The sequence below is a fragment of the Sciurus vulgaris genome (assembly GCF_902686455.1).
Source record: "Sciurus vulgaris genome assembly, chromosome: 13".
NCBI lineage: Eukaryota > Metazoa > Chordata > Mammalia > Rodentia > Sciuridae > Sciurus > Sciurus vulgaris.
In genome coordinates, this window is record NC_136474.1 from 25,351,972 (window position 1) to 25,365,373 (window position 13,402).

Here is a 13,402-nt window from a genome sequence, read left to right on the forward strand (position 1 = left end):
AACATTTCACTGGATTTTTAAGCCAATATAATAATACAAGTTCAAGAAATAAAATGTGTGTCCATATATAGGACATGAACACCATTTTATAATCTCTAGACAAATAAGTTTTTGTTGTTGTGGGGGGTGTTGTTTGGTTTGGTTTGTTTGGTTTTGGTGCTAAGAATAGAACCCAGTGCAGTTTACCACTGAGCTACATTCCCAGTCCTTTTTACTTTGTTAGTTTGAGACAAGGTCTCCCTAAGTTGCTGAGGCGGCCTCAAACTTAGGATCCTCCTGCCTCAGCCTCCCAAATCACTGAGATTACAGGTGTGTGCCATCTCACCTAACATACATTTTTAATGTGGAACAGGACATATTTACTAACAGACCCAAATATATTTTGTCATCCTATAACATTTAAGAAGACTGACATTTAAATTCTTAGTGATTATAAACCTGCACTTTTTAGAAAATGCATCCAGAATGGAAAGGGAGAAGTAAAACTGACTATGTACAAATGTCTTAGTCCTTTATGTAGAGAAAATTATGGAATATACCAAAAAAGCTCCTACAACTAATAAAATAATTTAACAAGGTATTAGGATGTAAGATAAATCTATAAAAATCAAGGTTATTTCTGTGTACTAACAACAATCAGAAGTAAAAAATACAGTACCATTTATAATAGCATAAAAATGTGAAATACTAAAGAATACTTCTAACAAAAGATTGGCACAGTGTTCATCCTGAAAATCATAAAAGTGTTGCTAAGAACAATGCAATAATACCTCTGTAAGTAGAAATCCATTACATATATGTGGATCAGATGACTCAGTGTTAATCCTCAATTCTCTGCCATATTAATCTATAGATTTGTCATAAAACCAGTCAAAATTCTGGTAGGCTGTTTGGTTAAAAATTGACAAGTTGGCTCTAACTTTATCTGCAAACCGTAGAAGATGTAGACTGTCCTGTAGTGAAAGCATATCGTGTATGCCTCAACACAGGGCTGAGGGTTTAACTGAGACAGGTGGCAGTCACCAAGGGTCATGAGGGAGCTTTCGAAGGCGGTGGAGAGGTTCATTTTCTGGATTGTGGTAGTGGTTTCACAGGGAACTTTATGTCTGCTTTAATTTCAGTTGTCTTCACCCTTGTACTTGGATAGGGCTTTCATTGTATGTCATTAGTAAGAGGGCGATTATTTGAAGTCACATCTCTAAATTGTGATTAACAAAAGTCACAGTCTACACTGGTCCCAGGTATTTAACAATGCTGTACCGTCTACACTTTCCTCAGGCAGGGGGCATCACGTTTTAAAGGACCTTAGGGGTTAGGCCATGGGGCTGATCGCAGTTAGTGCTGGGACTGGGAAATTATGGACCAGAAGACATGTTGGGCCTGCTAACTTGTTTCTGTGCAACCCTCAAGCTAAAATGTTTTTATTGTTTTTAAATAGTTAAAAAAAATTTCAACTGGGATGTTGCTCAGTGGTAGAGTACTTATCAAACATATGCAAGTCCTTGGATTGATTCCCTGATCCGTTGAAAAAAGAAAAATATTTTATGACAGATGAAATCATGAAATTAAAATTTCAGTATACATAAAGTTTCACTGGAACACAACCATGCCCATTTGTTTATGTGTTGTTTATGGTTATGCACTACAACAGCAGAGTTCAGTAGATGCAATCAAGACTCATAACATGGCCTGCAAAATCTAAAATCATGTACAGTGAAAGTTGGCAAGCTTATAGTTAAGAGCAATACTTCTCAGTTATAGGGCGATGTTGCCCTCTGGAGATATTTGGCAATTTCTGGAGACATTTTTAGTAGTCACAGTTGGAAGGGGCACTGTAGGAATCCAGTGCGAAGAGGCCAGGAATTCTGTTAAACGTCTTACTGTGTGTGGGACACAAAGAATCAGCTGGCCCAAAATATCAACTGTGTTGAGGTCGATGAAACCTAATTTAGAGGAATGAAGAGTTACTCAAGGCTTTTAATCAAGACAATCACATGTTGCTATAGGCAAAACATAATGAATTGTAATTGGATGGATGGAGTCTTTCTTTGGTTAGTTATCAAAAGGAATAATGGAAAATAATCATCACTTCAATATGATGAACCCCGTTCCCAAACTTTTCTCCCAAATCCAAGACTTTGTTTTCATCTATTTCCAAGTCCCATCTTGTGTGTCAGAGAGGAAAAGGCCCAACTCATTATCCTCCATGTTGGATCTTTGAATTCTTAATGGAAGACGGCACTTCGGCTGATGTCATTGCCCACGTTAGCATGTAGTTGATGTAATGGACCTTCTGTTCCTTGATTTCTAAACCTCCCTTCAGTTTGTTGTGTTTCTCTCATGTCTAAGTGATGCTGTTGTTTCCTAGCATGCTGTATGGAACTTCTGACATCATCTACTTTGCCGCAATGGGGAATGTTTTGTCTCCTCAGGCCTCACCTTGTGTTCACACAGCACTGGCAGGAAGTTCCTCCTTAGCTTCAGTTACAATTTGTTGTCCACATGATAGCCCATAAGAGAGGTAAAGATAAAAACCATGTTCACAGTTTTATCCTGATTTCTTAATATTTTTCATCAGTGATTTTCAAAATGTGTTGAAATTTAGAAAAACTACTCATTTTTTAAAAACCAAAATGATACAGAAGTCTATATAGCTGAAAAGACAAATTGCCTTAACCATAATTCATAGTTGAGTACAAGGGTAGTCAAATGTTGTCATCAAGGGCCAGAGAGTAAATATTTTGGGCTTTGCAGGCCAGTGGTCTCTGTCACAGCTACTCAACTTTGTTATTGTAGCCACAAAGTAACTCTAGACAATAAGGGAAAGGGTGGGCGTAACTCTTCTGATAGCACTTTGTTTAGAAACAGGATTTGGTCTGTGGGCCACAGCTTTCCAAACCCAAGTTCAGTGTGTCTTTCATGACCCCTTCTAAATATGGATGAGCATACGCGTTTGAACATAAATGGCATTGTTCTACATCTCAGGTATCACCTGGAAGTATTCTTAATTTTATTTTAAAAATTTTAATTTACAAATAGGAGGGTCTCTGTTCTTAACTATATTATTTTGGGTTGATTTTTTTAATGTAGTTTAGCATTTATGAGTCACTTTGGTCAAGATTATTATTATTGTCTGGAGCCCTCTCATAGGTAGACACAAGTGCAGAATTGTTATATCTTTCTGGTACTTTTATCATTAGGTCAATACTCTCCACATCTGTAGTAGCGCTTTTTGCCAAGATATCTACTTTGTCTAATAGTGGTATATTTGCTTTCTTTTGGTTAATGTCTGCTTTATAAACAGATATAGATGTACATAACGTGTGTGTGTGTGTGTGTGTGTGTGTTATACATATATATATAGTATCATTTTACTTTCTTCATTTTTTTCCTTTTTATGTTGCTGGGCCAGAGCAAAACCAGGGCCTCATGCGTGCTAGTCGGAAAGTGCTCTAGCACTGAGCTACATCCCCGGCATATTTTTGATATGCTTTTTATTAATAGCATTTTTCATGCAATCTGACAATCTTTGTCTTTTGATTGGGACATGTAACCTGTTTATATTTAATGTAATAGTTGATATGTTTGAGTTTAAATCTACTTTGTGATGATTTGCTTTCTATTTTTCCTGTCTATTCTATATTCCTTTTTCTATTTTATTGCTCTCTTTTTAACTGACTTCATTTTTCTGCCATTTCATGAGACACTTTCTACTGTTCTATTCTTTGTAGAAATTAGCACATACATCTTTGACTTATCAATGTTTAATAAAAATTAGTACCTTAACCTCTTCCTGGACAACGCGGAAACCAGTCGCCCCATCCTGGCACATATGTACCACTCTTAGGTTCTTTAATTCTAGATATATGTTAAACCCTCAAAATATTACTGTCATTGCTTTGCACTTAAAGTTCATGTAGATCTTCTTCAACCTTGCCACCATTAGGATTTGGGGCCAGTGACTTTTTTTTCTGGGAGCGGCCTTTTGTTGTCACAAGCTGTTTTACAGCCTCACTGGCCTCAGCCCACTGGCTGCACTAGCACCTTCCCCCCAGTTGTGACAACCAAATCTTTCCAGACATTACAAGGAGTGACCACCCTGCAGTGGAGACCACTTAAACACGTTTACCTAAGCATTTCTCCTGTTTTGTTCTTCTCACTCCTTTCTGTATCACCAATCTTGGAGGGTCATTTTCTTTCTAATTAAAGAATATCTTTTAGTAATTACTTCTGTGCAGAACTGTTGAGGATCAGTTCTCTTTTTGTTTTTCTGAAAATGTTTAGATATTACCTTCATTCTGAAAGTATATATTTACTGGATATAGAATTTTAGGTTGACAAGTGTTTTCCAGAGCATTTTGAAGATTGTCTTCCTCTATCTTAATTGTTTCTGTCGATTCTGTTGAGAAGTCATATCTCACACTAATTGTTTCTTCCTTAAAAGAAACTTTTTTTCCTGACTGCTAAAAAGTTCTCTCTGTCTGGTTTTCAGCTGTTTGGCTCTGATGCACATAGGTATGGTTCTCATGTCTGGGTTTCTAGCGCTTTTTGAGTTTGTGGCCTAGTGTCCATCAGATCTGGGGACGCCTCCACCTTACCTCCTCACACACAGGTCTGTCATGCCCCCCTTGGCTCCGTTTCACAACTGCAGTTCCTGATGTGACCGCCGCCTCATCATGTCTTTCAATGTCACTTTGCCTCCAAGTACTTTTTGTTCTTCTGGTGCTTCATGGGTCATCTTGATCATTTTCCTAACTGATCTTTTAGTTTATTAATACTCCCTTCAGCTGGGGTTTATGTACTGTGAACTCCATCTGTTGACTTTTATTGTTTTTAATTCTGTTGAAATTTTTACTCTTTTACTGATTTGAAAATATTGTGTTTGCAGTAAAGTCTGTGTGTGAAGAATAGTTTTCTGGACTCACTATTTGTCTATTTCTATCATCTAGTATTTCTTTAGGCTTGTAGTCACGTTCTTTCTCTTCATTTGCCTAATAACCTTTGATTTTGTGCCAGACATGGTAGGAAAATTGCTGAAAAATACACTGAAAAATAGGATTTATATATTTTCTATCCAGATTTACGTGCACTTTGGGCACAAGGTTAAGAGCACTACCGATCATAGACTGAATTATTTGAAGCTGACCTCCACTGAATCCATTTAATAATCACACTTTGGGTCTCGCTCGAAGCCTGCCGATTTCACCAGCATCATTCTCACCACCCCCACTTCTTGGCCCTGTTCCTTGTTTTTTATTTCTCTCCAGCCTCATCAGAAAGAAGCTCTGCTAACCTTCTCAGTCACCTCTTCTGGAATCCACAGATGCCTCCAGAAGAAAAGCTGTTCCAAGCCTCCCTGGGTTTCAGGCCTAATCCAAACACTGGCCCTGTTGTTTTTCTCATCTTCATAGTTGTTGTCAGCAGATCAGTGCATCTGACTTGCTTGTCAAAAGCAGCTCCTGAAGGTTGATTTTGTTTGTTGCAGAAATATGTATCCTCTTAGAAAAAGTTATAGGCTGCGAAAGTTTGATTCTTACATGTCTGAAAATATTATTTGATTGAAAATAGAATTATGGTTTCAAAATCATTTTAATCATTTTCCTTTAGTACTTTGCAGATATCAGCCCATTATTTTCTTATATTTAGTGTTGTTGAGAAGTTTGACTTGAAATCTGATTCTTATCCCTTTGTAGGAATTTCTCTTTCTTCCTGTAGAAGTTTTTTTCAATTTTTCAATGTGTCTTTGATATTCAGAAATTTTCCTCTGAAGTGCCTAGAAATAGTTTATTGTTGATTTTTCAGTTTTTCCTTCTTAAGACTTTTTTTTTTTTAATACTAAAGACTTCCCCCTTCATCATACAAGCTCACTTTACTCTCTGCTTTATTCTATGCCTTTTTAAGACTACATTTTCGCCCTTTTTTTTTGCAGTGGGGAGAAGGTACTGAGGATTGAACTCAGGGAAACTCGACCTCTGAGCCACATTCTCAGCCCTATTTTGTATTTTATTTAGAGACAGGATCTCACTGAGTTGCTTAGGGCCTCACTGTTGCTGAGCCTGGGTTTGATCTCGTGATCCTCCTGCCTCAGCCTCCCGAGCTGCTGGGATTTCAGGTGTATGCCACTGTGCCCAGCTGCATTTTCCCTTTTTAAACTCATTTTCATCTTCCCTCTATGAAGGACTCCTTCACAGTTTCTGTCCCACTAGGAATCCACTTATTTCCCAGTGCAGCTATTTATATTCATGCACTTATTTGTTTATAACATATCTTCTATTATTTCTAGGGACTTGGTAAGAGGAAAAGGCACAGAGTCTGTCTGGTTTGACCTCTTAAATCTCAGTTATTCTAAACTTCTTCTTCCAAAATTGCCCTCTAAGTCAGGTCTCGCCTGCGTGAACCTGCCACCACATCATCTTAGCTCAGCAACTAGCAGCCTCTGAGGCAGCTTCATGTCAACTTCAGCAGCAAGCTTCATTCATCATATTTGTATGTTAATTACTGAAGTCACTTCCAATCCACTACTGTAGGTCATTGAAATGACACTATTTGAACAGGTTTATATGATCTACTTTAGTTTCAGAAAAATTAACATGGGCAATATAAAGAAGCGTAATGGCACCTGAAATTGTGAAAGTCACTTCATAGAGCAAGGTGACATGTCAGAAAGGAGTAGCATTAGCAGCAGGGGAAAGCAATATAAAAATTTGAATTGTGGGGCGGGGGAGAGCTAGGATTGGCTGAGGCAAGTGGACTCTGATGGACACACAGTGAGAACGCTCTGCATTGTGTAAACTGTGCACACTGACATTTTCTTGGTTTGACAGTCACATGTGCTGACCCACCTTCCTGTGATAGGTGAGGTTGTGAGAAGGCAGGCTCTGACCTCAGGGTTCATGGAGAAATGCCCAAGAAGGTCTCAGGCCTCTGTTGTCCCAGCCTCCTGGACTTGCCAGGGCCTCGCCTGAGTGAGTGTGCAGGAGGGTGTGCCTGCTGTGACCCTAGTATTCACACCCAAACCTGCTCTCGTTCTCTCCCCTGCCACAAGTTGACTCATTTTTCTTATCCAGAAATCTAATAAATACATTCAGAAGTAAACTGACAGGTATCTTAATTTTGACAAAATCAGTATCTTACTAAAATCTTAAATGAATTTCTGAAATGACCTCTCAATACTAATTTTATAATTGATGTTTAGGTCTTTGTTGTTTTTCAGTGACCTATAGAATTTTTTGCTTTACATTTAATATTTGCCTCAAAAAACAACTTTACAATTGTGAATATGTTTCTAGAGGTAGAATTTTTTGACATTCTAATTACAATATCATTTTTATCAGTAAATTTTTTTCTTTTTAGCACTTTTATGTTTACCCCAACATTAAATATCATCTGTAAACTTTATTATTTTTCTCCAAAGTTTTTCATCAATTAAGTAAATTTTTTAAATATTTAGAATTTTTAACTTCTCTATGAAGTCATCAGCTATTATTCTCCTCATCACCCAACAGTTTTAAAATGAAAACATTTTAAAGTAATCCTTTATGTTTTTTTAGGACTTAAAAATCAAGAAAGAATGAAATCTTCAAACCAATTTATACTTCTATTCACATAATTCTATCTGAATATATGAAAATTATTTAATCCTTATTCTGTAAAGTTTGAAATACTTGGGAAGTAGTCATCCTGGAAAAAAAAAAACCGAGTAAACAGAAGAATGCACACTTTTAACTTATAAAATCTATTAGTAAAGAACTAATTTTTCTCAAGAATTAAACATATTTGCACATAAAATACCCAGCTATTAAAACCATTCCACATGCTTTAGCAGAAACTTAAAATTTAAAACTTTTTTTACCTGGAAATCTAAACTAAGTAGACTTTGCTTGGTGTCACTTAAGTCTCCAGCTGAAAATGAAACAAAATCAGAGCTTTCTTTAAAAACAAAAAGAACAGAAGGGAATGTTGAAAAATGTTAGCTGACTTCTTAGTAAAATCTAAAATAACTGCTTCCCTTGGGGATGAATGCCTTTCAGTTCTTTGTGCAGAAAATCAGCCAAGAAAGTAACCAGGGAAAATGGTTACCAAGGGAAATATTTTTTACAAATCACAGGAAAAGTGGAAAACATCAGCGGGGGTTGGGGGGAGTGTTTCCTTTGCAGGCTGACAAAGGCAGAGCTGAAAAAAACAAAAGGAGCTTCAGAAATCTGCGGTTTCATAGGCTACGTGCATAACAAGTTTTGAAGTTCATGCCCACCAGCTATCACTTGAGCTTCATCCGTCTCCAGGGATGGTCCTCTTGTTGGACTAAAGGCCTTCTGTATCTGGGATCCCTTTTAAATTGGGTTACTGATATTTAAGTCTCTCCTCTCTCTGCCAGCCCACCCCAGTCTCACACACAATAATGGGTTACATCTTAATGCCATTGGACATTATGTAACTCCTAACCACTAAGTAATAAAAAGTAATAAAAAGAAACTGCTTGAAGAAGCTGTTAGGCTCCTAATTACCTGTTACTCTGGCAGATTAGTTAGTTGTCTACTTTGGCCTTAGTTTCTGCATTTGCATGTGAGCAAGTTAGAGACAGGTCAGTACTCCAGCCCAACATTGCTGCGTGCGGGGGCTCCGAGTGAGTTACTTAATACTTCTGACTAAAGGTTATTCCTCTGTATTGCTGGGATGAGAATATCCTTTTAATTTTTTTGAGAGGAGAAACATAAGGAAAGTGACTAATTCAGTGCCCGTCATGAACTAGGTAATTTTATTAGAACTAGTTATTTGACAGAAAAGGGCTGAATTTTTATTTTCACCAAATAGTAAAATGACCTGAACAGACTGAATTAAGGTTTGGACTAAGTACATTGACCACCCAAATTCTTAAAATTAATGAAAACTTTTGTTTTTCAAAATGTAAATCTTCACTGCAGAATAATAAGTAGTACTCTTAGAAGACATGCAACTTTGAGAAACTCTTTAAAGGCTGAAGGCAGCGTGGTGTGCTGGCACACATCTGTAATTTCAGCAACTTAGCCAAGACCCTGTCTCAAAATAAAAATGTCTGGTAGAGCACACCTCAGCTCAGCCCTCAGCACCACCTCAACAAAAATGATCAAACATAGAAAGCCTTCATCTGAAATAAGGCACCACAGCCCAAAACATGTGAGAGAGGACAACTCTATAGGTCTTCCAGATCCTTCAACATCCCTGTGAAGTTGACTGGGCAAGTATACACAAGAGGAACAGGGAAGAGGAACCTGCTTCTCGTAGTGTTCCAGGTATTTGGCATTTGTGTCCACATGAGAACCCATATGCTGGTCCACTTGACTGGAGTGGTTGGACAGTGAGGTGGGAGATGGAGGAACAGGGAGCTCCTATGTTCAGAGCCCAAACCTGCTGTGAACACAACCCAACTCCAGGCACAATCCTGATAAGCTCAGCCTACAGGTTCAGAGCTTTTGGTCAGTGTTTTAATCTTAAAGTCTTATGCATGAGTAGATAGTTTGGGATTACCAAGTGTTTGGAAAGGGTCTAACATGAGTGATGGGAGCCCCTTCCCCTGCAATATACATACATAAGTTCAAAGATGACTTTGGAGATTGAGAACTTGATAACACACAAGAAACTCAGTAGTCATCTTAGGAGATAAAGGTAAGGAAGCCTTCTAAAAAAATAGGACCAGAGGAAAAAGGTAGATGGAAAATAGAAAAGATACAATTAAAGGGCCAGTCAAGGAAGTTCACTGTCTAGTTAGGAATTACAGGAAAGTAAAACAGAGAAAGTTGTGTGATCAATGGAAAAACATTTCAAGAAAATGTTCCAGAACTGAAGGGAAGGGATGTCTAATATGGAAGGACCTGGCCAGCGTTTAGCATAATAGATGAAATTTGACCCTCATCAAGGCTCATAATTTTCAAATTTAAGAGTACTGGAGACAAAGAGAAGATCCTGCGTACTTGAAAGACAATAAGTTATAGGATACTGGTTTACATTGAGTCAGACTGCCGAGCAGCAGCACTTCTAGAGTCAAGCGGATAATGGATAAATGCCTTTAAAATTCTGAAAGGAGTTTTTCTCAAGGAGTCATTTCCAGACCAAAAGAAAAAGATGAGCAACTGAGCTCACAAATGGGGAAAAAGCCATAAACCAGCAGTTGATAGAAGAGGAAGTAGCAGTGATCAATAGAATTGTTTCTCAACTTCAGTAATCATCAAAAAATGTAAATTAAAACTTTTTTAATACCAAAGTGAAACATTGATGGCAAAACTTTGGGGGTAGAGCTTGGGCATCTATTTTTAAATATTATTCAAATAATTCTAGTCAGGCTTGAGGACCACTGCAAATAAAAAAATTGTGGCCTGATTTTAAATACACATTTTGGGGGGTTTTGTTTGTTTGTTTGTTTGTTTTTGTTTTTTGAGTTGGGGATGACAATGACATGCAGTATTGGCCAGTATGGGAGAGCAGACAGAAACCCTCCTGTATGAGGATAGCTTAACTACTCTGTTACCACATTTCACTTCTAGGTGTCCATCGTAGACACACAATTTCTGTGCAAAAGAAACCTCTAGGAAAGTATTTTGAAGCACTGCAACCACAGATTTTTAAAAAATAAAAGAACCCTGTTGTATATTGATAGAGAAAATAATGGGCTACCATAAAGCTATTTGGAGAGATTGAAATAACTGTGTATCAAGTTGTTGCCAGCAGATCAAGAGGGGAAAAAGCAATTTAAGAATTGTACATTCATTATGCTCTTGCCTTCTTTGGATATATGTCATTTAGCATCTTACTAGAGAAGAAGTTGGGAATAATTAAAAAATTGTTGATAGTAGTTATTTCTGAGTGATGAAATTATGATGAGAATTTTACTATGTAATTTTTTGAGGCAATATTTTGAGCTTTTTATAACCAGATCAGAAAAGAATAACATTTAAAAAGAATATAAATGGTCAACAAAAAAATAGTTCTTAAAGTAAGAACATAGAGGAGTAATAGTAACTACCATGCCGAGATTGATATGGTTGCAGAAAACCAAATTTTACATTTTCTAAGGTCACTGCTCTCAAAGTTTGTGGTTTAATGGACTGTTACACGAGTCCTTTTGCAGAAACTATTTTAACCACACTAGTACATGGAAACTGCTGGTATTGTGTTTTCTTTGCCCTCTGTATTATTGCAGACATAATTATGTCCTGACACTTGGCTTGCAGGAGCATGATGTTGATCACAGAAGGGTGCGAGCAGAGCAAGCGGCACCCCCACCACAGGGTGGTCTGCCTGTGAGAATTCTGACTGGGGATATTTCTTTAGGTGCCATTTAAATAAGGTGTCCTTTTCAGTGTTCTCAGCCTGTGGTCTACAGTACCAGCGAGCTGGTTTTTATTTAAGGATGTAGTTGCCACCACATGACAACTTTGTATATATTAATTCCCAGAAAAAGCTAAATTTTGGAGCTGTTAGGTAGGGCTACTCTGAGAAATAGGAGTTTTATCTTGCCTCAGGCTATTTTAGGACATTCCCTGTCTTTCTCAGGCCATAGCTCAAGTGCCTTTTGTTTTTTTTTTTTTTTAAAGAACACTAATTCACAGGGAAGTGTCACAGCTGCTTGTTTCCTTTTGTTAAGCTTCCCCTCCAAATGGAATAGTCACATTTAAGTGGAGTGATAATGTAGAAACATGCCATGATTCATTTAACCGTTCTCCCATTGGTGGATATGGAGGTGTTTCCCCTTTTCCCCTGAAATAGAATGTGCTTTTTGAGTTTTGGTACATGTTTCTAGGTGGCTCTCCAAAAAAATTCTGATATGCTCTCATAAGAAATATATCAAATGCCCATTTTCCTGCGACTTGTTTTTTAAATGGTTTCCACATTTTAATAGGTAATGCATATAAACATAATTTTTTAAAGTACATAGTTTTCTATATTCAGAACTGGTACATTGGATGATTCCACCAACCTTTGCACTGAAGAAACTAAAAACACTAGATCACATACAAAAGCATCTTAAAATCATCTATGAAGTGAGAAGAAGATACGGAATCTCTGGATCCAGATCTAGGAGATAACGGAGCAGACTTTTGCACTGGGAATGTTTACTAGAAATATTAAAGAACAAAAATATCAATGGAATTTTATAAAACAAATATGCAATACACAAGGTCAACAAAACCAAAAGTTTATTTAAAATATTTTTTTAATTGTAGATGGACACATTACTTTTATTTTATTTATTTATTTTTATGTGGTGCTGAGGATTGAACCCAGTGTCTAACACATGCCAGGTAAGTGTTCTACCACTGAGCCACAACCCCAGCCCCCAAAGTTTTTTTTCCCAGTCCATCACATCAAATACTTACATTTATTTCTCCTGTCCAACTGAAACATTGTACCCTCTCACCAACATCTCCCCAGCCTCTGGTAACCACCATTCTGCCTGCTGTTTCTTTGAGTTCAGTGGTTCTAGATTCTGCATATGAGTAAGATCATACAGCATTTGCCTTTTATTTATTTTTGCAGTGAGGGGAATCTAACCCAGGGCCTTGCACTTGCTTGGAAAGCACGCTACCATTTAGCTATATCCCCAACCTTGTATTTATCTTTTCTGTGTCTGATTTAGTTGACTTAGCATCATCACTTCCAGTTCAATCCATGCTGTTACAAAGGATAGGGTTTTGTCCTTTTTTATGGCTAAATAGTATTATATAATGTATACTTATTATATTATCCATTGATCAGTTGATGGAGACTTTGGTTATTTCCATTTCTTGACTCTTGTGAATAGTACGGCAATAAATGTAGAAGTACAGATATCTCTTTGACCTCTTGATTTTATTTCTTTTGGATATATACTCAGTAGTGAGATTACTGGATTATATAGTAGGAATGTTTTTAATTTAGGGGTGAAATTCCATATTGTTTTTCCCAATTATTATTAATTTATATTCCTATCAAGAGTATGCAAGTTGTCTCTTTTCTTCATATCCTTGCCAACTTCTGTTATCTTTTGTCTCTTTGATAATAACTATTCTAGTCTAAATTCTAAATAAGGTGATAGCTCATTGTGGTTTTAGTTTGCATTTTCCTGATGATTAGAGATGTTTAGCATTTTTTCATATACCTTTCGACCATTGTTATGGTTTAGATGTGAGGTATCCTCCAAAAGCTCATGTGTGAGACAATGAAAGAAGGTTCAGAGAAGAAATGATTGGGTTGTGAGAGTCTTAACCCAATCAGTGAATTAATCCCCCGATAGGGATTAATTCAGTGGTAACTGAAGTAGTAGGGTGTGGCTGGAGGAGGTGGGAATTGGGGTGTAGCTTTGGGGTATATATTCGTATCTGGCAAGTGGAAACCTCTCTCTTTCTTCTTCCTGATTGTCCTGTGAGCTCCTTCCCCCTGCCACACTCTT

At 37.3% G+C, this 13,402-nt stretch overlaps 2 protein-coding genes across 7 annotated transcripts in view; one reads left to right on the plus strand and one right to left on the minus strand.

Moving 5' to 3' along the window:
• The window catches only part of ECM2 (extracellular matrix protein 2), a 97,167-nt gene extending 88,875 nt beyond the window's left edge, over nt 1-8,292 (minus strand). For 3 of the 6 annotated variants that reach the window (XR_013758911.1, XM_079109437.1, XM_079109436.1), the window contains exon 1: nt 7,853-8,070. The gene's annotated coding sequence lies outside the window, so the exon portion shown is untranslated. Of the gene's footprint in view, nt 1-2,439; nt 2,479-7,852; nt 8,071-8,251 lie in introns of those variants that run through there. The other 3 variants (XM_079109438.1, XM_079109439.1, XM_079109440.1) reach the window with 3 other exon arrangements.
• Nucleotides 1-13,402, plus strand: part of CENPP (centromere protein P) — a 246,755-nt gene that overhangs the window by 171,981 nt on the left and 61,372 nt on the right. The gene's annotated exons all lie outside the window — the stretch shown is intronic.